The sequence below is a fragment of the Pleurodeles waltl genome, chromosome 1_1, assembly GCF_031143425.1.
Source record: "Pleurodeles waltl isolate 20211129_DDA chromosome 1_1, aPleWal1.hap1.20221129, whole genome shotgun sequence".
Lineage (NCBI taxonomy): Eukaryota > Metazoa > Chordata > Amphibia > Caudata > Salamandridae > Pleurodeles > Pleurodeles waltl.
Genome location: NC_090436.1, coordinates 240,879,510 through 240,905,316, shown reverse-complemented (window position 1 = coordinate 240,905,316; position 25,807 = coordinate 240,879,510). Strand labels below are relative to the sequence as shown.

Below are 25,807 nucleotides of genomic sequence, written 5' to 3'. Positions count from 1 at the left end.
CAGCACACATAGGCACATTTTGGGGCTAAACATCAACATACTGTTTCTGTCACATGCAGGGCTGTGAGTGATGAACATGCATTGGTGGTGCATGTAGGGCTTGGTATTGGGATGGGTGGGGTGTGATGGTGGGGTGTATGTGAGGTGGTGGTGTGATGTGGGTGGGGGTGGGGTGGGGGTATGTGATGGCATGAAGGTAGGGGGTGATAGTAATAGAGATTTGACTTAGCAGAGTCCAGTCCTCCTGCTACTCCTGCCAGGCCCTCGGGATGCATGATTGTCAAGACTTGCTCCTCCCATGTTGTTAGTTGTGGGGGAGGAGGTGGGGGTTCACCACCAGTCCTCTGTACTGCTATCTGGTGTCTTGCTACCACGGAACGCACCTTCCCCCGTAGGTCATTCCAGCTCCTCCTGATGTCATCCCTTGTTCTTGGGTGCTGTCCCACGGCGTTGACCCTGTCCACGATTCTCTGCCATAGCTCCATCTTCCTAGCAATGGATGTCTGTTGCACCTGTGATCCAAATAGCTGTGGCTCTACCTGGATGATTTCCTCCACCATGACCCTTAGCTCCTCCTCTGAGAACCTGGGGTGTCTTTGTGGTGCCATGGGTGTAGTGTGAGTGGTGTGTGTGAGGGTGTGTGGGGTGATATGTTGGGGTGTGTGCTGTGAGGTGCGTGGATGGTGTATGGGTGATGGTGTTCTGTGGCTCTGGTTGTGTGGGTGCCCTTGCTGTATCACTCTCTAGTGGCAATTTTTGTTAGTCATAAAGGGATGTGGGTAATGTGTGTGTGTGTTTTATAGTGTTGTGGGTGTGGTGTGTGTATGTGTGTCAGGTGTGTGGTATTCAAATTGACCAATGTAGTCTTGTTTTGTATGTGTGTGTATATTTTGAGCGCGGCGGTATGTAGCGCCCATGGTTTACTGCCATTGAATGTCCGCCACAGTGATTTGTGGGTCATAATGCTGTGGGCATAGTTCTGTTGGCGTAACGGTGTGGGTTTTGCTACCGCCAGTTTATCACTGACCTTTGGGCTGGCAGACTTGTGTGTGTGGCTGTATAGTGACGGATTGCTATGTGTGTGTCATAATATGGGTAGCGGTATACTGCCGCATTCGCGGTATGTTGGCTGCAGTTGGCATGGCGGTAAGCAGAACTTACCATCAATGTCATAATGAGGGCCTTAATCTTTTTAAGCATCAAAAGTTTAATAATATTCTTTATCCATTCTCATAGGGAAATCACTGTCACTAGAAACTGAGATCTCCACCTACTTGTGAAAAGATACTATTAATATCTTTACAATCACACTACTCACAAATCCTATTGTAGGGGGCCCCTCCCCAGTTTAAGGGTAGTAGTAAATATAAAGGTGTTCGTTTACCTTTGTCATTAAGCCCTAACAAATATACTGAAAAAGAAGCATTTAGTGGTATTCAGTTCTAATTAATGTTATCAGGCATATGTGCCTGATGTACCTGTCCCAGATTTCCCTTTTGCAGCTCATTAGGGTTATCAGGCATATGGTGTGCTAGTCCCACATTTCATTTTTACAGTTCATTAGATCTGAGTCATAAAGCCTAATTTTCACATGCAGATTTAATCACACGTAAAACTACTCCTGCACCAAGGTGCAAATCTACACTTTTATCCACCATTTCCAACTGTAGATTTAGATCTACGTGTGGACTTACATTTATTCACCCCTTCTAGTCAAGGAGTAGAGCATTCTACAACACAATTTAGAAGTGTAATGTTACTACTAGTGACTTTTTACAAGTAGGCAGAGAACTTTATCCCCAAGTCAGAGATTTCCTAACTAGAAAGTGTAGGGAAATGTATTCATGTGTATTAGTCTTTTATAATATTAACCTCATAGAACTATTAAAATGTGATAGTACATCAACTCATCACATTACAGATATATTAACAATTAATTCATGTGAATATACTTATTGTATTAGTCTCTCTCTTATTAACATTTTTATTTGCATTTACTCTGTAGTAAAATCTGTTTAAAATTAGGTGATATATATTATCTGTTCAAGCAAATGGTGTCAATTACTCAGCCAAATCAATGCACACAATGCACTGTTATTTAGAACATCACAGTTAAAAATAATTCATGTCTACCTACTGAGTGTTTTTTTATACCATATAGAGCAGTGTACTGTTTGCTGTTTTTCAGGTGCTCACAAGGGTTGTTAGTTGATTCTTCAGCTCACTGCACCCTTCTTCACACACTCCTGCTCCATGTATGCGTTTAACACCTTTCTTTTTTTTTGTTGGCTTTCCAATACACCTTCCTCATCTTTTTTTAAGTCCCCTACCTATGGCTTTGACCTTACTCCAGGCAATCCCTTCGCTTAACCTCCTTCTCCTTCAACTCTCCTCCCTGGACCTCTATCTCAACCTGCTCACCTCTTCCGGTGGGCTGCTTTGCTGAAGTTCGTCCCCACCTATGAACTGTCTGTTAAGGTGTCCCTACCCTTCTATCTAGTGCTGACCAAATATACAGGAGAAGAGGGAATTACTTTGGATGAATGATTTCATCCTGAGAAAGTAGAAAAAAACATCTAGACCTTGCCTAGGTACACTTGAATAATGCTATTCTGCAGCCATAACTGTACCTACATGTAAGAAATTGGGTTAGTGGTTGAGGAGGGTGAAGCCCTTCTCAAGCAGCAACCATAATTCGTCCTAGGGTGAAGTCAGAACCAAACCGTAAATTAACCTGTGCTACACCTTGGGTAGCTTTGGCAAAGAGTACTCAGGCTTAACTCAGAGGCAATATGTAAAGTATCTGTGCAACACTTCAAGCAGTAATACAGTGAGGACACACCACAGAGGCAGCCCACAACAGAGTTAGGAAAATCGAATAATTTTAAATAAATAAAGCAAAACAATGAAAATCCCATTAGTAGAACTGAAGATATTCAATTTTAAAAGTTTCAGTAAAAATAGCGCCAAAAGGCATAAATCGCTAACTGTGGGTATGTGGTCGAGCTGGACCAGAATACAGTCACCAAATCAGGCTAGCCGCGTTGGAGGGACCCAGTTAGGCCAGCTGAACTAAGTACCTTCAGTCTTGGTTTGCAGAGCGTTGCAAGAATCCACATTGAAGATGTGTTGCTCTTGGGGTTGCGCCGTCCGGCAGAGGAGATACGTCAGTTTTGCTGGATCCCTAAAAACTGCCAGAGCACCTGGCAGTCGTTCAGGAGAGAGCCCGAGCACTTTACCACTAGTTAGCCCTACAGACCTAAAAGCAACAAAAAAAATTCACTAAAAACAGGAGAGGTGAAGGCAAAAGGGTTAGGGACAACCCTGCAGAAAGGGTCAAGTTCAACACAGCATAACCAGGACCTTGGTGCATTTACATTATTCATAATCTGCCATATAGCCCTGGATTACAGATTGCCTTGAAAACAGTCCTATTATTTTTCCAGAAATATAATTACTGGATGTTTCAATAACTCAGGGATCGGGGAAATAACTTGAATTTCCAGTGTTTGGCGTATAACATGAAGAAAAATGTGTTTTTATGCCGTTTTCCACCCATATTTTGCTGAAAGCAGTCAAAATCTGTATGTGAAAAACAAATAATTGGGATTTGAATGGGTTTAGTAACTCCTGTTACAATTTGTATTGGAATGTATTGGCCACTTGTAATCTGATCCCTCAACTTCTGATGTCAGCAAAACAAATAGGTTTTAGGTAAAACGTACCGAAAGTCATACCAATCTCTGCATTGAGTAACTGTTCAAAGCACTCTACAAATACTAACCTGTTTAACTTTCACCTATTAAATGTACAGTTAAAACCGTAAAGGAAAGCTAGCCGCGTGAGAGATTTTTGGCAGTTGCATTGTCACAGATCAGGCCACACATTAATATTCTTAAAGCCAGGACATGTTGCTTTTTTAAGGCAAATGTCATTTGGAAGTACAATAAGCATTGTCAGAGTAGGGCGTGTTTGGTTATAAAGTACTTAGGTCTACAAACACAAGCATGCAGAAATCCTGTTTGCTTGCCGTAGAACATTAAAGCAAGACCTATTGGATTTGCCAGTATTTTATTTACAGGAGGCAGTGACATACTGCAGCTTAATTTATATAGACATTCACATTTTGTATAGATGTTGTCTGCATGGACCCTTCTAGTGCTCACAAATAATTCTAGTGGTTCAAATCATAAGTCAGTTCCTGCTTTAAAATATTTTTATTTTGAATCTTCAGGCATTTAATCTAGACAGGGCAGGTATCATTTAACAACACCTTATAGCCCACCCACCTCTTCACTAAATATTGCACTTCATAAAAGCAAAACAACTCTGAAATGGATCGATTTTATGATTGATTTCCTCTTGGAGTACCTAAAAGAGCGTGCCAAATGTCTTGGGCATTTAATTACTACTCCAAACGTTTATTCATGTCACTTAAGTTAGTCCACCTTACCCCTTGTTTGCTTTGTAGATGTCTATTAACTTGTACCTCTTGCTGCAGGCTGGACATTACTCTTCAACCAGCACTTTACTTCAAGACGCCTCCCTGCAACTTAGCTGCCAAGAGGTCTTATGTCATGTGTGTGGTGGCCACCTCTCTGTGTCATCATGGGCCCTGCATTTCCAGTCCTGGTGTTTTACATAGTAATCTAATAAATTCTGGTTGTTGTAGTTTTGCTATCATCAAATTAATTAGACCAACACACTTAATAACAATTAATTGTAAGTGTCAATTATAGGACAGAAAAAACTGAAACAATATTGAGTAACTTTAAGTGGCACCTAAACCAGTTCTACCGAAATTACATGTCCCAAAATGCAAACTACCGCTGAGTAAAACGCCAGGGCTGCTAAGAGGTTCTCCACGTCACACTGGGCCACACAGTTATGCTGTAACTTCGCTTCACAAAGAACCAGCAATCTATCAATAGCTTTTACTTTACCTTGGATGAATAGCAAACTGAAGCCAGATAAATTTCATTGCAACATAGATTATGTTTGCGCTCTGAAATTTCAGTCTGAACACATACAGTTAATGTATATACGCTGCTGTTTCATTGTGAGCTCATTTTAGCACGTCAGACCTCATTAAGTAAACTTACATGGGAGACCCATGTAGGACGATGGACCTTTTGACTGCGCTTCGAGTAGTTCCCACAATATAACCCCATACCAATACAGATCAATAACAACAACAATCAATGACATCAATAATTAATAGGAGTCAGTAATTTCCACATACCATGACCTTTTGGCAATGAATAACCACACCTTTATGTAAAAGTTAGAATGTTTATTTCCCTATATTAACAATGCTAAAGTCACTTAACTTGATCTCAATATCAAATGATAAACATACAGAAACAATACTGGCTGACCAAAGCGGCGAAAGAATCGCAAACTAATCCGAGCTTGAGCTACTACACATTCAAAGATTACAGTACAAATTAGTAACATGAATAACTGCGCAAACAAAATAGCATACAATGTAGATTTTCCTAGTAATTTATGAAGGAAAGTCTTAATTTTATTAAAGACACGGAGGCTCCTATTATGCTTAGTCTTTTCTTTATTTCTAATAGCAGCTGCAGTCAAGAATAAAAACTAACGATCCCATAAGGCGAACAAAAGTAGCCAACGGGAATCAAAAGGTAGTTCAAAGTAATGCACCAATCACTAACAATCCGCTCTAATAATACCTATCTTGACTGAGAACAGCCCTCTTTTCTTGTGCAAGGTTAATAAGTAATAAATAACGGAATAGAACAACAAATACAAATAGCCATGCAAAACGATAAAATTTCTTGTAGAATGAACAAAAGTCTATGAACAAAATCCAGAAGCGTGCGCTGATCTAGCAACTGAATGTTCCTGAAGGCGGGTGGAGTAGAAGTCCTTGTAGAGGAAGAAACTGAGGAAGGATCTCTAAGAAGAGGTCTGTTGCGTCGATGCTGGAAGGGAGGGTAAAAAACAAGAGCGTTAGCATTTGTAGAAGAAGGATAATACTCGCCTCCGTGTCTTTAATAAAATTACGATTTTATTGATCACATTTAGAGAGGCATGTTGAATTGGTTTACAGTAGAAAACTCTAAAAACATTGTCATTAGACCAGTCAGCCGATCTGAGAATATCCTCAAGGCGAGAACCAGCCCAAAAGGCTTTGGACGCCATGGCTCCTCTAGCCGAATGGGCACCAAAGGAGGAGGTATCAATGCCAGCAAGGGACATAATCCAACGAACCCAGCGAGCCAAAGTAGAGAAGGAATTTCTCAAACCGACTGTCTGTTGCTCATAAGCTTTTAAGCATTGGCCTACACATAGCTGAGGGTGATTAGGAAAAAAGGGATAAAAAACTGAAGAGAGATTAGTCTTAGTACGTCTAAACACATTAAACAGAACACCTGAGGGTGTAAAATGACGAGCTGTAACATCTAGAGCTCTAACATCAGATAAAAGTTTGAAAGAAACAAGGCATAAAAGCATGGTGAGTTTAGCAGAAAGTTCTTTTAATGATAACAATGAATTGTCTGGCCAGGAAACAAACCGATTCAAAACAGCATTAACAACCCATAACGAACTGTATTTAGGTTTCGGAGGATTGGAAAATTTGACTCCCTTTAGAAGCCGGCACACCAAAGGATGCTCTCCAACCGGTTTTCCCTGTATGTAAGAGTGTGAAGAAGAGATTGCAGATCTATACAGGTTGATAATGCGAAAGGACTTGCCTTTGCTGGCTTCCGCCGCCAGGAAGTTGATAATCAGTTACATCTGTTGTAAAGGGATCAATGTGTTTTCCCACACACCAGCTATGCCAGAGAGACCAAGCTGATCTATATGCTTTCTTTGTTCCTGGTGCTCTTGCCATGTCAATGAAGTTTGAAGCTTCTGCCAAAATAGGTATGCTAGGTTGGGATTCCCCGATATTTTCAAAGCCGAAAGGGAAAGGACATTCTGGAGTATCAGACTGTGGCAGAGGCCGTGAGGGATGGTCAAGAGATCCGGGAACGAGGGGATTAGGAACGGAGGTTTGATTGACAGTTCCAGGAGAGGAGGGAACCACACCTGGGAATGCCAGAAAGGGACTATGAGAATTAGAGAGGCTTGCTGACGTCTGACCTGCGCCAGCACTCTGGAAATCAAAATGAAGGGAGGAAAAGCGTAATTGAGGAAGGATGACCAATCCTGAGAAAACGCATCGAAGGCAAAGGCTAGTGGATCCGGGTGCCAACTGAAGAATGATGGAAGGTGTGCATTGAGACGGGATGCAAAAAGGTCTATGTGGACGGGACCCCATTTGCAGAGAATGTTGTTGAAAACCTGCGCATTGAGCATCCAGTCACTGGAGTCCCGGAAGTTGCGAGAATACCAATCCGCTACGAAATTAAGGTTGCCAGGTAGATACTCTGCTTGGACCAAGATTCTGTTTTGAAGACAGAACTATCAAAACCCTTTTGCTAATTCCGCTAAAGGTTTGGATTTTGTGCCTCCCAAGTGGTTGATGTAACGAACCGCGGAAATGTTGTCCATTCTGAGAAGAACCGAACAGGAAACTCTGTCTCTCGCGAGGCTCCTGATTGCAAAGGAGCTGGCAAGCATCTCTAAACAGTTTATGTGCAACTTTGACTCCTCTAGAGACCATGAGCCTCCAGTCGAGATTGGACCACACCGGGCTCCCCAACCCACTAGACTTGCATCTGATTCTAATACAAGATCTGGGGCTGATGTGAAAATATTCCTGTGTCTAAATGGTCTATCCACCATTGAAGTTCCAGGCGTCTAAATGGTCTATCCACCATTGAAGTTCCGAATGAGAATCTTGGTCTAGAACTATGGAATCTCTATAAGCTAGACCTTTTTGAAGGTGACAAATTTTTAGTCTCTGCAATGCGCGGTAATGTAACGGACCTGGAAAGATAGCTTGGATTGAAGAAGAGAGAAGGCCTACAATGCTTGCCAGGGATCTGAGGGATAGCCAAGAACTGCGTAAAATCAGTAGAATTTCTGACTTTATGGACTTGATCTTTGATGACGGAAGAAGGAGAGTAGCCGAAACATAGTCTACCAGGAAACCTAGGAACTCGATGTTTTGGATCGGATCCAAGGAAGATTTTTCATAATTTATAATAAAGCCTAGATCTGAAAGAAGAGTGCAAGTAAGATGAACCTAGGACAGAAGGGAGGTGTGATTCTAATTCATGATCAGAATATTGTCCAAGTAAATGATTAATCTGGTGCCTCGAGCTCTGAGAAAGGCCGCTACTGGTTTCATTAGTTTTGTGAAGCACCATGGAGCGGAAGAAAGGCCAAAAGGAAGGGAAGTGAAATGGAAAGGTTGACTGCCTTTCATTGGTATTGAAGACATTTCTGAGAGTCCGGGTGTATGGGAACTGTAAGATATGCATCTTGTAGGTCAAGCCTTACCATCCAATCTCCCTGGAGCAATGCATCTCTGAGATGTAGAATTTAGTTTCCATTTTGAAGCGACGATATATTACAAATTGATTGAACTGTTTTAGATTGATAATCGGATGCATCTTTTTGTTCTTTTTCTGGACTAGAAATACTGAGCTGAGAAAACCTGAAGGATCTGGAGAACAAGGAGCTACTGCCTGTTTTTGTAGAAGAGATTGAATTTCCAAAGAAATTCATTCTGTCATTTGAAGAGAAAACTGAGGGCGGTGAGGAAAACTTTATTGAAAAGGCTCTGAAAAGAGCTCTATGACATAACCCTGAACTGTATTTGGAACCCAGGGATCTACTGTGAGTTCCCTCCATTTTGACAGGCACAGAGAAATACGACCCCCTACAATTGGTGAACGGAAATGTTGACTTGCCGGATTGAGCAGAGAATCTGGAGTTACGGTTTCCTTTGTTTCTGAAGCCCCTGTTTCTTTGGGGATAGAATTGCGGTCTGTAGTCTTGGAATGTGTTGTTATTGTAGAAACTGCTGGAACCTTGGTTGGCATAGGAACGGCCGGCAAAGTAGTTCCTGGCTCTGCCAGCCCTGGCGAAAGCCCGTGCTGAGAACATCTTTTTCAGGGATTGTTGTGCTTTGTCGAGGGAGGAGAATGTTGCAACGTACTTGCTCAACTCTTTAATAAAAGAGTCTCTGGAATAGCAAACCATCCGCTTTTACACCGGGATCTGATCCGGCTAAGTTGACCAATTTGGGATCAAGTTTAAGCAGGAGACCCTTCCTGCGTTCATGTGTGATTGAAGAATTTGCATTCCCAAGTAAACAAACAGCACGTTGGGCCCACAAGGATAGTTCCACAGGATCAATGGAAGCATGTTCTAGCCGGGCTGTTTCGACTAAATCGAAAATGCGTGTTAGGGTTCCCACGATATCTAAAAGTTTATCTTGGCAAGTAGACCAAGCTTTGTCGACTCCTTTACGCGGGTCTTTCCCATATTTAGTGAAGAAAGTGATTAGAGATGAGTAATTGTAGGAGTTGCTGTGATTTTGGAAGAAAGGGCAGGGCGGGGGCATTCAGATTTGAGTTTCGCCCGTACCTGTTTGTCCAAGGGGGTGCGTAACCTGGCTGTTACGTAATCTGCCACATGATCAGTGGGAAACCACTCTGTAGAATTTGTATGTTGGATGTCGCTCGGGTCAAACATTGGAACCCCTTGTGCATCTAGTATTGTGCAAGACCCTGAAAAATCTTGGGACCCAGATTTGGGTTTTTTGTGAGGAGGAGGGGAGAGAATATCTCCAATGTCCTTGTCGGAATTATCCAAATCCGTATTAGGGTCATGCATCTCATTGTCCGTGTCTAATATCTTAGATATAGTGATAGGAGAAGCTATATGTTTCGACTTAACCATGCATTTCTTTGAAGATTGAGATATTAACCCCTCCTTAAAAGGAGGCCTTTGAGGAGCCATGTCCTCTGTCCTATGTGTGACATTGTCACTAACCAATAGCGTCGTTTTAGTATTTTGTGATGGTATAGGACGCTTTCTGCTTTACCCCGCAGATTGGGCCAGCATAGTTTTAGACACCAAAATTGACGACTGAATTTTCCAAATTTTTTGACAATTTTTACCATGAAGCTGAAATAGCTTGATTCACAGACAACTGGATAAAGACATTTAAATTTTCTTTAAGGACGTCTTCCTCCTCCTGAGTTAAGTGTGAAACAGAAGAGCTGTCCATGGTGGCAGCAAAAGGTCGGAAAAATAAATGAGAGGAAGGAAAGGGTTACATTTCCCACAGAAGTGAGAAAAAACAGCCATTCTCCACCCAACAAAATTCTCTGTCGTCTAACGTCCACAACTGTGGGAGCATATGTACTTTTGTGAGTTCCGGATCCATGGTCAGCCTAAGGAAGCTGTCCCACCGTGAATGCGAACTGCACATCCCTTGTGGATTGCCGGCTAACCACATGCACCACTGCCAAACTGTCATTTCCAAAAAGGACTTTCTTGTGGGCTAATTCCTCACCCCAAAGTGTCACTACTACCACCAGAGGGAAGAACTCAAGAAAAGCAATGCTCCTCCCTCCATATTTCCATTGCGTTGGCCATTCCTCCGCACACACCCTTCCCTGCCAATATAGGCCAAATCTGCCTCCTGCAGCGGCATCTGAAAAAGTTTGCACGTCGCACTCCAGTTCCCTTCATTGCCGCAAGGGGACCCCATTAGAAGCCTCCAAAAAGAAAGAACATCCGCAAGTCCTCTTGACCCCTGCTGTCATACGCACATGGTAGTGAGGCAACTGTCTTCCTGCCAAAGAGAGACCCAACCTCCTACAGAACGTTCTCCCTGCTCTGACTACTCTGCACACAAAATTTAGGTGAAATAACAGGATTTGGATCTCCCTCACTGTAACCTTCTCTTTCCTCAGCATGGTGTCTAACAACTTAGCCATCGCCACCTTCTTGTCCAAGAACAAATACTCCTCCATTGCCACCGCATCAATTTAAATGCCCAGAAATGGCAGAGACGTGGCGAGGCCCACCGACTTCTCCGGAGCCAAGGGAACCTCTAGCTCCTCCATCGTGTCCTGAAAATCATGTAACATCTTCATGTCTTGCTCTACCTTGGGGTCATCCACCATGAAAACGTCATGTAGGTAGTGTGTGATTCTTGTGTGCCCTGTCCTTGCTGAGAAAACCCACTGCAAAAATGTTCTGAAGCACTCACACAGTGAAAACGAGACATAACAACCCTTCATTAGTGCCTTGTCCACATGCCAGCAGCCCTCAAACTGAATGCCAAGGAGTTAAGTCATCAGGGTGTACGGGCAACAAATGGAAAGCCGAGTTAATGTCGCACTTTGCCATGAGGGACCCCTGTTCGACCCGTTCCACTAAAGGAAATGCCACATCTACCGAGGCATACAAGACCGATACCTGCTCCTCAGGAATTAAATAATTTACAGAATACCCCGCTGGCCAGGAAAGGTCCTGGATCAATCTGGACTGCCCAGGTCCTTTTTTTGGTACCACTCCAATAGGCGAAATTATCAGATTCTGCATCGGCCAATGTGAAAAAGGGCCTGCCATGTGACCTTTTTTAATCTCCTTCCGTAGCTTGTCCCTGACCACCTGCTTGTGAGTCCCCACCTGTTTTAGGATTTCCACCCACCGACACTGTCTAGGACCCATGTACCCAAGTCGAAACCCCCCCCAAAAAAACCTTATGTAGCAGAGCTGCATCCTGTGGTCTGTCGTACTGATCCAACCAAACAAGTAGCCTATCCGTTTTAACTGGAGTAGAGGCCCTTTCTGCAAGTTCCCTGTGCATCCCTCCCTGGGACATGTGTGTGGAAAACTGCTGGGTCCCCCCACTGCCCTCCTGTGTTGTCGACTGGCTCCCAGACTACCTGTAGCCTGTCCCCAATAGCAACTGATGAGGGCATGTCTACCTGCACACTTAGAACACTCGTGCCGAAAGCTGCAGTATTCGCAGGTGCACAAGCTTTTGTTAGAGTCCCAGCACGTCCCCACCTGTCTCATGGTCTGTCCACTATGCTGACCTTTGGCTGTTCCTCCCACCCCTCCTCTGGTGGGAGTAGAGTATAGGAAGACTGCTCATTGTAAATACAGTTTTCCTGAATTTTGTTGGTCCCATGGTATGTTGCCATAAATCTGCATCAATCTCCCCCATTGCACCTCCGGGTCAACCGCCATCCGGGCCCGAAACTTCTCGTCATACTGTGCCCAGGTGCCCCCCCCCTGTAATTCAGCTGGGCCTTTCTGATCACACCCAAGTCAACGCCGTCTCTTCCTCCTGCTTCAGCACCCTCTGCATGCTTCGGAAGATCTACAGATGGATCCCCACCAAAACCCGAAGGACGGTCACCCAAGCCCTTGTAAGCAGCAGACTGGACTACAGCAACGACCTCTACACAGGAGCCACGGCCAAGCTCCAGAAAAGACTGCAACGCATACAGAACGCCTCCGCATACCTCATCCTGGACATCCCCCGCCACATCTGCATCACAGCCCACCTGAGAGACCTGCACCTACTCCCCATCAACAAGAGAATCACGTTCAAGCTCCGCACCCACGCTCACAAAGCACTGCACAACGCCGGACCAGAATACCTCAACAGACGACTCACCTTCTACACCCCGACCCGCCAGCTTCGCTCCGATGACTTTGCCCTCGCCACTGTTCCACGCATCCATAGAATGACCGCCGGTGGCAGATCGTTCTCCCACCTCACCGCCAAGAAGTGGAACACCCGTCCTATCCACCTGCGACAGACACAGGACCTGCTAACTTTCAGGAGACACCTCAAGACCTGGCTGTTCAAGCAGAAGCAGTACACCCCCACCCCCTCAGGGCCTTGAGACCCTGACGGGTGAGTAGTGCGCTTTACAAATGCTATGATTGATTGATATACTTAAGGAGGGCTACTGATCTGGGCATTTTTTCACAGTACACAGTAGCAAAGATAAAAAATGCCGCCGTCCAGTTCTCAATTGTGACCTGCACCTTGGAGCGTTTTGCCAGCTCAGCCTCCTCCTCTTTAGATCCCTACTTTGACCAAAGCTTCCTGTGTAGGGGCTTCAACTTTTCAACATCCTCCCCTTTCCAGATGTTTTCTTTGGTTGCCAGCATGAGGTGTGCCCCCAACAGCTTACACGTCCACATATAAGGCAATTTCTTAACCTTTACTTCCTTACTCTCTAAGGGTACCTGCTTATCTGACTTACTGTCTGACGCATGCCCCCCTTCCGGCTCTGACCCCGTCGTCCCCTTTATGTCCACCTTCTGGTCTTTGACCCTACTCCGGGCAATCCGTCCTTCCCTTCCTGACTTCCTTTATCCGTGCCCATTCCCACATCTGCTATCTATCTACCTTTCCAAAGGCGAGTCTCTCCAATACCGCCCACCTCCATGGCATGTACTGCCACAATACCATTGTTCCTCACAGTTCTCTGAACCCTTACCTGGCGCCAAGGTCGGTGGCGGGTCTTGACTCTGCCGCCTTCCCAGGTTGCACTTCATGGGAGCGTCCCATTTCCTGCTAGGACGATCCGCCGTACTGTACACCTGTAACATATGACCAACAGCATCATGTGTGACCCTGCTCACCCTTCCACCATTTTTCCTCCTTATCCTGCATGCAGACATAATCACACACCTCCCCTTCTTCCAGGCCCTTCTCATCATAGTCTAAAACAGTGTGACCCCTCGGCTCCCCTATTGCTAGTCCTGATGGTCTCAGCTGTTCGTCAAAATACTTGTGCAATCCTAAGTGTCATTGCTCCACTGCCACCGGTGAGCATTGAGGGGGTGAAAATTGCCATCTCTCCCACCTTGCCGTTGATACTGATCTCCTGGGCTGACCTGGGACGCTGGAGGTTGCCCGACACCTGCCTTCCCTCGGTACCTCAAGACTGATGTTAAGCCATGCCGCCCTCTGCTGGATCTGTTCCTCATTGGTCCGGCCGGCCACCTGGGGCCTGACATTCTCCTCTTCTCAGAGGTAACGAGCCGCACCGTACTCCCCGAGCCTTCTGTTGTGCTGCTTGTGGTGCCCTGCAAAAAAGGAAAAGGCCAAGAGAGCTGGTCATCTCCCTACCTACCCCTCCCTCACTATCCCAACCCTGAGCCAACACCACACCAGTCACAACTTGGCTGCCCCTGCTGGTCCCCCTTCCTTCCCCATCCTGCTCTTCCCATCCAGCTCTTCCCATCCCTCTTCTCCCCAGCTAGTGATGTCTCACCGCCCAGAGCAGACTACTGTACACCTTGCTAGGGGGTATGCATCACCAATCCTCATGTCTTTCTACCTCCTCCTTTGAGAACTCATCCTGTCTCCCTGAGTCATCCTCTAAAAAAGTCCCATCTCCCTCCCAACTCCATACCTCTCCCTCATCCTTTCTCCATTCTAACAATGCTGCCACCAATGCAAATGCGGGCCCCGTTCCTCTACTCTCACTGGGTCCCCGTGCCCCAACTACCCAGCCTTAGACTACCCTGGGAGTCACCACCCTTCTTAACTAGCTCATATTCCCTCACCATCTTGGTAAACCTGTCCTCACCCCCTGTCCCCTTTCCCTCTTCTCCCCCCAACTAATATCTCCAATCCCTGCATTCCTGACTGCATCCACTGCCTCCCCTTGTTCTGGTGGCATGGAGCCCAGCCGAGCACAACGCGCTCTTCCCTCCACCGTCACCTCTAAATTCCTTTTTCTCATCATGCCCTTCTACTCCTCACTCCTCCCCGCCCCTTTTCCACCCCTCCCACCAGCTCAGCCTCTGCCCTTCACCGCCAAGACCCAGGCGTTCCCAATGGCCCCGCCCTCATGCATCCCCCTTCCGAACCTCCCATGTCCTGGGGAGAGCAGTTCACTACACATCGTCACACTGCTCTCCCCGCCTTCAATACTCTGCCCCACTTTGAATGCGGCCTGACCGTTGCAGCCATGTACGTGCTGCATGGTCTACCCCGCCCACCCGAGGCCACTCTTCCATACCGGGAGCGGCCTCTCTCGCTCACCCTTGACCAGCAGATCAAACCTGGCGGCCTCTTCAAGTAACCTTATGGACTGCCGGGCTTTGTCTTCCGCCATCACGGAAAGTCACCTCACACAACTTAATATATAAACAGCGCTTATAATACTAGTGCACCAGCTAAACTTTGACTGTTACAGGAAAAAACCCTCGGGTCCTGGCCTACCCCCAGCTACTGTGTTGCCTCGCCAAACGGTGGTGAGCAACATGCAATGGACAGTTATATAACCAGAGAGCACTAAGAAGCCCAATATGGCCCAAATGCAGCCCAAGCGGTCTTAAGACTGCTCCATTTTCCCAATAATCCCGGGAGGGGGGAGACCTCCCCCGGGTCAACTACCACCCAAAACCACATTGTGCAGCCCATGTGGATACTGAATTAATTGGATATTGGCAAATGCTGACCTCAGTGGACACACACGGATCAGAAAAAAACTGTCAGCTGTGAAACATGATGGCAACGGGATCAGGTTGACAGTGATGGGATCACCAGAGGGCAGGGAATGCAAAAGAGGGATGACGATGAGAAATAGCGAAAAAGGGCATATAGATACAGGGGTGAACATGTGACCGGAAAAGTAAATGGGCAGGCAGTATCAGGGCAAGTGGGCCAGAATGGAGAAGACACCACAACAGAAGCAAAACTGCCACACAAGAACATTGAAGCTCCATTGGGCGCGGAGAAGCCTCTTAATAACAAGTGTAAAACAGAAGATTTTTTTATTCACATCTTTAATCAGTTGCATAGGGAGACGAGGTGTAAGTAGAGTGCAAAGGCAGAATAGAGGAAACTTGCAAAAAGACTATGGGGGTTATTCCAATTTTGGAGGAGGTGTTAATCCGTCCCAAAAGTGACGGAAAAGTGACGGATTTACCACCAGCCGTATTACGAGTCCATTATATCCTATGGAACTCGTAATACGGCTGGTGGTATATCCGTCACTTTACCGTCACTTTTGGGACGGATTAACACTCCTCCAAAGTTGGAATAACCCCCTAAATGTGTCTACAGACATTAACACGTGAACAGAAGCATTCACTATTTAGACCAGCATTTACTGTGAGATGTCACAGTCAGCGTGCCACAGTTGAAATATCTACATATGATCAGAACCCCCAAATTAGCTTTCGTAGGCGAGTATAGTTGATGTATGGCTAAGAGTTTAATGCAAAGAGAGGACTGCAACCATAAAAAAGCTAGTGTGAGATCGACAATCAGTTGTGGCTACTTCTAATGATGCCGACCAGACCAGTGCCAGCAGTGCTTACTGCGAACAGACTACTTTTGCCCCATTTGTCTTTCTGGTCCTACCCACCACCGTGAAGGTAGGAAGTCAGGCCAAGGAAAGATTGAATGGCGTGTGTTTGAACTCTACTAAAGGTGCATGCAACATATTGCTATGTTCCTTCAGGCAAGAATAGTCCAAATACAGTGGGAGACACCTTTTGGTGCAATGCTTTGATGGACAAGGGACCAACGGGACATTTTAGGGCAAGGGGACCAAAATCACAGCATTGGGGAAAAAGCTAGTATTACAGTTAAACTGGAGGTGATGGTTCTGTGGTTAAATGAATTCCTAGACAAAAAGGCAGTGAACAAATTGATGAAGTTGTTCACGGAGGGATTCAGGACACCATACACTATGGCAGAGCTGCTGAACCAAAAATCTGCAATCACACAAATGATGCACATCATCCGTGTTGTTAGAAATGAAGATTCTGGTTGGCTAGGGTATGCACCTAAGCCAGGCAAACTCCACCACTCTAGTCAGGACAAGTAAGGTACGCACTAAAGATAACCTGTGCTCACCCCCTGGTAGCTTGGCACAGTGCAGTCAGGTTTATCTCCAGAGGTCGTGTGTAAAGCATTTGCACCAGACACTCACACCAGTAACACAGTAAATATGCTACAAATAAAACTCCACACAGGATTAAAAAAAATACCTGCTATATTATAGGCAAGTCGTAAGACCAAAACGTCATAGGTTATGAATAGTGTGCATTTAGTGCAATTTCGTAATATTAATTTCTCATTGTCTTGACCATGCAGGCACCAGGTCGACATACATATCATCAGTTTATGCAGTGGTAAAGCAGAAGAATTATCACAGTGTCACCCCAATATATAAATCTCCACATGTTGCCACACATGCGAGGCAAGTAATACATTGGAGGTACTCATGAAAAGGGCAGTACTTTCATAACACCAACAAGAATTATATGTGCAGTGTAGATATTACCCAATCCAGGCAACAACCATAATTAGTTGCAGATTACTCCGTAATCATAACTATTCTGATAATCCCCATCATCCTGGACAATGCCAGGTTGTAGCAACCTAGACCAGTAAGTAATCTACAAATGGGGCTGATTTGGGAGAAAGTCACACAGGTTGCCAAGGTACACGGACTATGTGAGCCAAAAGGAGGGATGATGGTGGGATGACACAATTTATATATCCAGTCCCAGTAAGACACCAACCTCTGGTTGATGACTTTAGGGTGCCAGTACACTTACGCTCTCCTAAGCCTGTATTGTTCCCGAAGTACGAGCTCCTCTGGATGAGGGCCAGAACCATGCCTCCTAACTCCTGGCCGACACCGGAGCCCTCTGTGGCCACCAGGTCGCGTCCCTTTTTCAGAGGTGTGGGGCTCGGCGGGAACCTCTGCAGTAGTGGTAGAGCAGCTGGCCCTGAATGCGCAGCTGTTAGAACCCCAGGTGTCCTCGAAGCACACAGGAAGCACACAGCCCCGGGCAGACTTCCCTGACACACTCTATACCTTCTATATACAGGTACACTGTTCCAAAATCAGAGAAAAGAAAATGAAGACAGGGAAAACCTGTAATCTCAGGAGCGAGAGCCCTCAAGCATCACTCTGGATGACTAGCATCATCATCGGGAATCGCTCTTCACTAGGCCGGCACTGCAATGCCTAGTGGGCACCCCGGAATGGGGGCTCTCAGCCGAATTTTGAGATAGTGACTAGAAAATTCAATAGTGCAAAACAAAGGTGCTGTAAGTCACCATCAAAGACAAAAAAGAGGAAAAAGGGATTTAAAATTGGTTATTCATCCATAAACTTCATCATTTAATCGGTCAAATGTAACAAGGATGAAGACCAAGGTTAAAAACAATTTTGGAAGTAAGGTTGAGGGTTATGCTCATACGCCTTTCAAAAATGAATAGATGTATTAGAGAGTCCTACAAATTATAAGGCACCTCTATGATATGGTCGACATGTTTCGCGTCTATTGGTCTATACAGATCCACTGACGCTTCATCAGGACCCGCGTAACTATATGAATAAACCTCTTTAGAAATATATGGAAACCGGTCACTTACTTAAGTTGACTGGTAATACAGGTACCCTGAAAAACAAAGAAAAAACACAAAAAAAACATAAAACAAATTTCACTGTTATAATGTATCACAAAAGTTCTGATAAGAAATGGCGCAGCCACACTTTGGTCAATAAAAATGAAAGGGACATCACACAAAGAAGATGCTTACCACCCCCTACTCGAGAACAGGTTCCATGGGTAAGGCGTCTCTAGGACTCATGGTGACACTAATTGTGAATAAAGGTAAAAATATAAAGAGAAGGAATGATTCCATAGTATAACCTAAAGGAAAAAATGCATGACAGATAACTATCCAAAAGTTTGGAAATGCCTTAGTAGTATTGTAGAATGTCTTGGGTTGTTAAAAAAGGCTACAGGGTGCCGCAGATAACATTATTGGTGATCAAAGATAGATTATTACCCAAACATGTAGTCAACATAATGCAAATGCGATCGCATGTCGAGGAGAAACACAGTGTATACTATTCAAAGTGCCCCCAGAAAAGTTATGAGCAAAAAGGCATGTTGTGAGACAGTAAAAACCGAGTGTAAAAAGATCGGCAAATGATACTGCCCAATAAGCTTGTGGCTCTAATGCTAAAAAATATTCACGCACTCGCCATGCCGCCGAAATGGTGTAAAAGTGAAAAGAGACATACCAAGTAGAAAAAGGGGGGTCCCGACGTTCTCACTCGAACGTCAAGGACCGGTACTTACATATTTAATCACTGGTCCTGTACTCAGACCTACCCTCGGAGACTGCCTCCCGACAACAACCGGGTCGGGAGTTCTCCGAACTCTTAAATAGACGCTGCTAGACTCAGCGCGTCTCTTGGCAGCGCGTCTATTTTGGGCAAAATAAAGAAAGGACTAAATGCGTCCAAAAGAAAGTAGAGGTCGAAGAAGGACTACAAGTGCGGAGGCACTTGTAGTTCAGGACCTCGCAGACATGATAATGAAAGGTAGGCCAAGTCCACAATAAATACTAATAGTAGTTTTGTGCCAAATGAGGAGTACATCAATTATCAATGTTCTGAAAGCTCGTGGGACCAGAGTTGTATATCAATCTTAAAAATAAAGCATGTTTTGTGGTACAAACGCCCTGAACATACCACGGAAAGAATACTGATTATAATGTCGAGCCAAGGGAAAAATCAATGAACTGTGTTTCTCAGGCTCGTGGTAGACCAGAGTTATAGAAGTTATTTTGGCAAAAATTGTTTCTTATTATATTAATTTGGTTCAAAGAAAGGAGGAGAAAATAGCCTTGAGTATAACACGTCAAAAACTAGAACTGCCACATTGGAGTCAGGAATAGAGGATACAACGGTTAGGGACAGGGACTCAGGGTGAGAGAGAGGTCCAAGGGATGTCATCATTAAGACCTCTTAAATGGGTCCCCAATTTAAACACCCACTTTTGTTCAATCCTGAAGAGAGCCCTGGAATCATTGGGGCGAATAAATGGTGCTTCAATTACCACCCACCATAAATCATCTGGAGAATGATGAACCTCCAAGAAATGTACACTCAGCTTGGTAGTGAGCTTTTTGCACCTAATGTTGCTTCTGTGTTCATTGATACGGGTCTTGACAGATCTTGATGTCATGCCAATGTATCGTAGATCACAAGGGCACGTGATCATGTAGATGCAATTTTTTGTATTGCAGTTGGTATGTTTTTTGAGATACCAAGGCCCAATGGAGTCAAAATCAAGTTGTTTCAGATGTCTAGTAAGGCCACAAACATTACAATTGCCACAAGGGTGATGTCCCACAACTGGTGGGAGATCCCATAAAGTTGTTTGATTAGGAGGGTTATGTGAAATACGTGGACGTGTGTGTACCACTAAGTCTCTTATATTGGCAGTTCGTTTGAAAGCAAAGAGAGGCTTTGGTAAATTGTGGCCTCCGCTAGTAAGGATGGACCATCGCTTGTTAATCAGCTTCTTAATAGAGTTTGACAATGGAGTGTAAGTTGAGACACACGCCAGCCTAGCCTGAGGGCGATGTTCTCTAGGCGCCAGTAGTGCTTCTCTATTGTTATTCCTGGCTCTTTTTCGTGCTTGGTTGACGATCTTTGATGGATAATGACAATCGCATAGTTTGTACTGAAGAGTTTTAGATTGTTGGTCAAATTCAGTGAGAGAACTACAATTCTGTCTTAATCGTAGAAATTGACCAAAGGGTAGATTGTCCCGCAAGGCCTTGGAGTGATGGCTCTGGTAGAGTAACAACGAGTTATGATCCGTGGGTTTGTGGTACACACAGTGTCTGATCATCAATTACCGTTTTTAGACCTGATGATCTCAATCAATAATGGGAAACTGCAGACTAGTGTGTACCACAAACCCACGGATCGTAACTCGTTGTTACTCTACCAGAGCCATCACTCCAAGGCCTTGCGGGACAATCTACCATCTGGTCAATTTCTACGATTAAGACGGAATTGTAGTTCTCTCACTGAATTTGACCAACAATCTAAAACTCTTCAGTACAAACTATGCGATCGTCATTATCCATCAAAGATCGTCAACCAAGCACGAAAAAGAGCCAGGAATAACAATAGAGAAGCACTACTGGCGCCTAGAGAACATCGCCCTCAGGCTAGGCTGACGTGTGTCTCAACTTACACTCCATTGTCAAACTCTATTAAGAAGCTGATTAACAAGCGATGGTCCATCCTTACTAGCGGAGGCCACAATTTACCAAAGCCTCTCTTTGCTTTCAAACGAACTGCCAATATAAGAGACTTAGTGGTACACACACGTCCACGTATTTCACATAACCCTCCTAATCAAACAACTTTATGGGATCTCCCACCAGTTGTGGGACATCACCCTTGTGGCAATTGTAATGTTTGTGGCCTTACTAGACATCTGAAACAACTTGATTTTGACTCCATTGGGCCTTGGTATCTCACAAAACATACCAACTGCAATACAAAAAATTGCATCTACATGATCACGTGCCCTTGTGATCTACGATACATTGGCATGACATCAAGATCTGTCAAGACCCGTATCAATGAACACAGAAGCAACATTAGGTGCAAAATGCTCACTACCAAGCTGAGTGTACATTTCTTGGAGGTTCATCATTCTCCAGATGATTTATGGTGGGTGGTAATTGAAGCACCATTTATTCGCCCCAATGATTCTAGGGCTCTCTTCAGGATTGAACAAAAGTGGGTGTTTAAATTGGGGACCCATTTAAGAGGTCTTAATGATGACATCCCTTGGACCTCTCTCTCACCCTGAGTCCCTGTCCCTAACCGTTGTATCCTCTATTCCTGACTCCAATGTGGCAGTTCTAGTTTTTGACGTGTTATACTCAGGGCTATTTTCTCCTCCTTTCTTTGAACCAAATTAATATAATAGGAAACAATTTTTGCCAAAATAACTTCTATAACTCTGGTCTACCACGAGCCTGAGAAACACAGTTCATTGATTTTTCCCTTGGCTCGACATTATAATCAGTATTCTTTCCGTGGTATGTTCAGGGCGTTTGTACCACAAAACATGCTTTATTTTTAAGATTGATATACAACTCTGGTCCCACGAGCTTTCAGAACATTGATAATTGATGTACTCCTCGTTTGGCACAAAACTACTATTAGTATTTATTGTGGACTTGGCCTACCTTTCATTATCATGTCTGCGAGGTCCTGAACTACAAGTGCCTCCGCACTTGTAGTCCTTCTTCGACCTCTACTTTCTTTTGGACGCATTTAGTCCTTTCTTTATTTTGCCCAAAATAGACGCGCTGCCAAGAGACGCGCTGAGTCTAGCAGCGTCTATTTAAGAGTTCGGAGAACTCCCGACCCGGTTGTTGTCGGGAGGCAGTCTCCGAGGGTAGGTCTGAGTACAGGACCAGTGATTAAATATGTAAGTACCGGTCCTTGACGTTCGAGTGAGAACGTCGGGACCCCCCTTTTTCTACTTGGTATGTCTCTTTTCACTTTTACACCATTTCGGCGGCATGGCGAGTGCGTGAATATTTTTTAGCATTAGAGCCACGAGCTTATTGGCCAGTATCATTTGCCGATCTTTTTACACTCGGTTTTTACTGTCTCACAACATGCCTTTTTGCTCATAACTTTTCTGGGGGCACTTTGAATAGTATACACTGTGTTTCTCCTCGACATGCGATCGCATTTGCATTATGTTGACTACATGTTTGGGTAATAATCTATCTTTGATCACAAATAATGTTATTTGCGGCAACCTGTAGCCTTTTTTAACAACCCAAGACATTCTACAATACTACTAAGGTATTTCCAAACTTTTGGATAGTTATCTGTCATGCATTTTTTCCTTTAGGTTATACTATGGAATCATTCCTTCTCTTTATATTTTTACCTTTATTCACAATTAGTGTCACCATGAGTCCTAGAGACGCCTTACCCATGGAACCTGTTCTCGAGTAGGGGGTGGTAAGCATCTTCTTTGTGTGATGTCCCTTTCATTTTTATTGACCAAAGTGTGGCTGCGCCATTTCTTATCAGAACTTTTGTGATACATTATAACAGTGAAATTTGTTTTATGGTTTTTTTGCGTTTTTTGTTTGTTTTTCATGGTACCTGTATTACCAGTCAACTTCAGTAAGTGACCGGTTTCCATATATTTCTAAAGAGGTTTATTTATATAGTAACGCGGGTCCTGATGAAGCGTCAGTGGATCTGTATAGACCAATAGACGCGAAACATGTCGACCATATCATAGAGATGCCTTATAATTTGTAGGACTCTCTAATACATCTATTCATTTTTGAAAGGCGTATGAGCATAACCCTCAACCTTACTTCCAAAATTGTTTTTAACCTTGGTCTTCATCCTTGTTACATTTGACCGATTAAATGATGAAGTTTATGGATGAATAACCAATTTTAAATCACTTTTTCCTCTTTTTTGTCTTTGATGGTGACTTACAGCACCTTTGTTTTGCACTATTGAATTTTCTAGCCACTATCTCAGAATTCGGCTGAGAGACCCCATTCCGGGGTGCCCACTAGGCATTGCAGTGCCGGCCCAGTGAAGAGCGATTCCCGATGATGATGCTAGTCATCCAGAGTGATGCTTGAGGGCTCTCGCTCCTGAGATTACAGGTTTTCCCTGTCTTCATTTTCTTTTCTATGATTTTGGAACAGTGTACCTGTATATAGTTACTATTATAGGGAGATTGTACACTGGACCAGTAACACTCTCTGTCCCTCCTCTTTGTGTTAGCACCCTCTATACCTTCCTCTTTCTGGGGGTTAGCCTTGCTAGTGCGGGGGGAAGACTCCAGCACACCCTTCCTATGGCAGTCTGGCTCACAAGTTCTGCCCGCAGTGCCTCTTGAAGGGGTAGGGCCCTTCAGAGAGGGGTGCCTGATGAGCCACAGAAAGGCACTGCACTCACCAAGCGACGAGCGGGTGTGGCAGGTTTCCAGGGGGGGGGCGCTCTGAGGGGAATCTTTCAGTACGGCAGTCGTCGAGTAGGAACAGAAAAGTGGCACGCCCACAATTTACTTGTGGAGAGCCAAGGCGCCAGTTGGTGAGTACTTCTTTCACCGCTTCCAGTGTCCAAAACGCACTGGTGCCCAAAAAGAGAGGGAAAGAACCAAAGCGTTCATCATATGCACACAGGGCAATAAAAGCGCTCTTCGTTTGGTCAGGGGATAATGAGGTGCTCACCAAGCACATCTGAAGAAGGTTAAATTGGTCAGCCTCAGAGCTAATTGGCAAACCCGCTAATGTAGGAACTCTGAGGGATCAGAGGTTCTCCAGCCAGCCCTTAGAGAACAGTTGGGAGCAAAGCAGGCAGGCCAGCACATCAGGCCAACAGTCAAGGAGCAGCTGGCACCAGGGCAACAAGCAGAAAAGCAATCTAGATGAGTCCTTTGTGCCACCCAGCAGACACTAGGCAGCAGGGCAACAAAAGAAGAGCAGTCCAGATGAGTCCTTTGGGAAGTCCTTCTGTCAGAGGTTCAGCCCCAGTTCCAAAAGTGCTCTAAAAATCATGGGGCCAGAGTCTCTATACTTATACTCCAAATATGCCTTTGTTCAGGGGTAACTTCAAAAGAGCCCTTGCAAGTGAAGCACACCACCCTTTCAACCCAGCCCCATCTCCAGAATCTGTCCATTATGTGTGGGCAGGACACAGCCTATTCACATGTAAGGTGTGAATGACTCTCCTTCTCCCCACTCCAGCATGACTATCAGTGCGCAGATGCCTCTTCAGTCACACACAGCCCCTCCTGTGTGATGTCTGTGCGGACAGTATGCAGCAAGTGGAGCTGTAACTCCTCCCCAGACATGGATTGGAGTCAGGCTGCTAAAGCACTAGATATAAGCACAGAGAAATGACCACTTTCTAAAAACGGCATTTTTACAATGGTAATAAAAAACCCGCCTAAATCAATAAACAGTTTCCTACAGCCCCTTAACCTCAACCTATACTCTTCAGGGGCAACTCAATATTTCGCAATCAGGGCCTCCTTCATGGGGGTGTACCTCTGCCTGTTTCTCTCTTCCAGGGCCAGTAGGACATCCCTCCCATTATCAGGACTATCACTCCCCAGGCCAGTTCCCCAATCCTTCTCAGGGATCCTGCATGCTATCAGAGCCCTCTCATACTCCTGCTGCATCTGAGGTATGTAATTCCCCTCCTTGAAGCTAGGTACCAAGCCGGTGGGTATGTGGGGGGTGTTCCTGCCACTAGACTCACAATTGCAGCCTCCGCTGGACTCAACCTGCAGTGCAAGCGAGTCTAGAACTCTAACGCTATATTTAAGGGTCTGTTTCCTTTCCTCAAAGGCAAGCTTTTCCCTGTCAAAGGCCCTTTCAGCCTCCACCATCCTCTCCAGCACTAAGACCTTCTCAGTCTCTAGCCTCTTTTTTTCTGCTGCCAGCTGCGCCAGCTTCAGCCTCAGGTCCCGCTCAGCCTGTCAATCTCTGAGCTCCTCAGGGGACAGGGAAAGGGAGATGACACTGGTCCTGCCACTAGTCCCAGCAAAGGACTTTCTGAACCTGGCCAGCCCTACCTGGTACGCTCTGTCCTCCAGCTCCTCTGGGTCACTCCCCCCTGGGGGGTGTGGATTGGGACCCCTCCCACTCATAGTATTCCTTGGTGCCACCCTATGGGTTCCCTGTTGGCACTTTTTCCCATTATGCTGTAACAACATGAACAGGGTGTAGCTGAGGTTCGGATGGGTGGCTTTCTCTTCCACTTCTAACCTCCACTTCCTGCAGAAACCCTTTATCTCATCCACTGTGTAACGTCCCAGTTTGTCGAGATCAAAGGTTCACCTCATTTTGGCCAGGTACTAAAACACAAGTGCAACAACAACATTTCCAGGTGTAAAAAGTGAGATAGGCGTAAGCAATAAAAATGACCAATGTGAGAGAACAGTAGAAAATCAACAGACCATAATGGTCTAAGTGCAGAGTTTGTAGTGCAAAAATTAGTCACTGAGGTATTGCACAAACTCAAGTCCTGTCCTCACTGCT

The 25,807-nt window shown here is 45.0% G+C and overlaps 1 protein-coding gene across 2 annotated transcripts in view; it reads left to right on the top strand.

Moving 5' to 3' along the window:
* Nucleotides 1–25,807, top strand: part of LOC138283476 (complement component C6-like) — a 337,439-nt gene that overhangs the window by 136,333 nt on the left and 175,299 nt on the right. The gene's annotated exons all lie outside the window — the stretch shown is intronic.